Source organism: Gossypium arboreum, unplaced genomic scaffold (assembly GCF_025698485.1).
Source record: "Gossypium arboreum isolate Shixiya-1 unplaced genomic scaffold, ASM2569848v2 Contig00367, whole genome shotgun sequence".
In the NCBI taxonomy this organism is placed as follows: domain Eukaryota; kingdom Viridiplantae; phylum Streptophyta; class Magnoliopsida; order Malvales; family Malvaceae; genus Gossypium; species Gossypium arboreum.
The window spans coordinates 20,001-22,500 of NW_026440483.1; the positions used below are offsets into that span (position 1 = coordinate 20,001).

Here is a 2,500-nt window from a genome sequence, read left to right on the forward strand (position 1 = left end):
ATGAAATGCATAATCTAGCATGCCTATTTGTGAACGTGAAATAAAAAAATCACCCTCGACCCCATGTCCGAATAAAAGCGGTTAAAGGGTTGGAAATAAGTCATATAGAATCAATCGATTCATGGTAAAATCCCTCTACCTTGCATTTTATTAATTTTTTTGGTCAATATCATAGAGGATCAAATGGTATAGTTCTTTTGTTGGTAGCTTGGAGGATTAGAAACATGACTATTGCTTTCCAATTGGCTGTTTTGCATTAATTGCTACTTCGTCAATCTTACTGATTAGTGTACCTGTTGTATTTGCTTCTCCTGATGGTTGGTTGAGTAACAAAATATTGTATTTTCGGTACATCTTTATGGATTGGATTAGTTTTCTAGTGGGTATCCTTAATTCTCTTATTTCTTGAATCTATCCATTCTGGATCCAAAATGACCCTCCACGAATTTTCAGATTTTGAGACACATTCAATAATATAGAAGTATAAGTTGCCAAAATGAAAATAAAAAAAAAATTAGAGGGGTCAGTCAAACTTCTGTAATCTGTAATGTAACTTGAATGAAATAAATAGAATTTGAATGATGAATGAAAAGAAAATAATAAGAAATCATAATAAAAAAATGAAAATAAATTAATAATTTATTTTAATTATATAAATTAAATTATTAATTTTCTATTTAACTTAAATTAAATATTAAATAATAATAAATTCTAAATATACTAAATATAAATAATAACTAAATAATAACTAAATAGAAATAAAATAAATAATAACTAAATAGAAATAAAATAATAACTAAATAGAAATAAAATATATATAAAAATATATATAATAATAATATATAAAATAATATATAAATTATAAATAGATAATATAATAATAGATAGAATAATAAAATAAATAATATAGAAATATAGATTTATAAATCAGAAATATATTAATATAATAATAAATATTATTAATTACTTAATATTCTTAATATTAATAACAAATAATATAAATTAATATTAATTGCTAATAACATAATTTGATTAATTGATAAGCATTTGAATTGTTATATAATTTCGATTGTTAATTGGTTTAGTGGAATTTGATAAAATCGCCTGAACTGAAGAAAGTATCTGTCCTAGCTCTGACCAAATATTCTTTCGTATCAAGAATCAAGAACGAAAATGCGGATATAGTCGAATGGTAAAATTTCTCTTTGCCAAGGAGAAGACGCGGGTTCGATTCCGCTATCCGCCGGGCAATGTATTTAAGATAAGAGGATAAAAGATTCGTTATAGTTGACTGTAAATAGTTGACTGGAATTGGAATATAATACACCCCTAAAGAAAAAATGACTAGTTAATAGGGTCAAGTCTAATTTTTTGTCAAAAAATGTAATGTTGCGGAACAGGATTTGAACCCATGACCTCAAGGTTATGAGCCTTGCGAGCTACCAAACTGCTCTATCCCGCGATGAAAAGAAACCAAACTAATGGACAAACAAAGATTGAATGCGCCCCTCTTCCATATATGTACAAATAGAATAGCCTATTTATACAGAATGGTAAAGGGCCTCTATGATCATCGATCATAGAAATAAATAGAAAAAGTAAGGATATTTTAATCCTTACCAACGATCTTGTTGCCCCGGCAACAAACATGCGTGAACCATTTCACGAAGTATGTGTCGGATAGTCCAAAGTCTCGATAGTTGCTCTCGGTCTTCCGGTCGAAAAGCAACGTCGATGAAGACGTGTGGTGCGCTATTTCGTGGTGAGGATTGTAACTTTCCATGAATTTTCCATTTCTCACTCAACGACGGAACTTTGCTTATTTCTTTTTTGAGGATCGACGAATCAAATGATATTTTTGTTCCAATTTTTTCTTCTTCTCCCTATGAATCAAACTTTTCTTTGCCATAATGGTTCAGTTCTATTATTATCAATGATACAAGTCGGATCCTAGATGTAGAAATAGAGGCATACCCCTTCTCCATCGAAAGAGATGATATTATCGCAGATACAGCGCATAACATAAGGAATTAACCAAATTTGCCCGATGTAGAGGCAATCAAGAAAGCCGCATAAGTAAATATATAACCTACAGAAAAGTGGGCTAATCAACCAATCTTGCCTGCACAATAGAAAGAGCCACTGGTTTATCTCTCCATCGAATCAAATTAGCTAAAGGTGTGCGTTCATGAGCCCATGCTAAAGTTTCGATCAATTCTTGCCAATATCCGCGCCAAGAAATTAAGAACATAAATCCGTAGCCCAAACAAGATGTCCAAATAAGAACATCCACGCCAGACTGATAAACTATTCATACCAAATGGGTTATACCCATTGATAAGTTATGAAGAGTTTAACCATAGAATAATCTCTTAACCATCCCATCAAATAAGTGGAAGATTCATTAAACTGTGAGACGTTACCTGCCATAATGTGATGTGTTTCCAATGCCAATAAAAAGTAACCCATCAATGGTATTTAACATCAGAAAACCGCCAAA

The 2,500-nt window shown here is 30.8% G+C and overlaps 2 pseudogenes; one reads left to right on the forward strand and one right to left on the reverse strand.

Moving 5' to 3' along the window:
* Window positions 1–2,500, forward strand: part of LOC128288979 (photosystem II CP43 reaction center protein-like) — a 10,690-nt pseudogene that overhangs the window by 2,830 nt on the left and 5,360 nt on the right.
* LOC128288981 (photosystem I P700 chlorophyll a apoprotein A2-like) overlaps window positions 2,028–2,500 on the reverse strand; it is a 2,165-nt pseudogene continuing 1,692 nt past the window's right edge.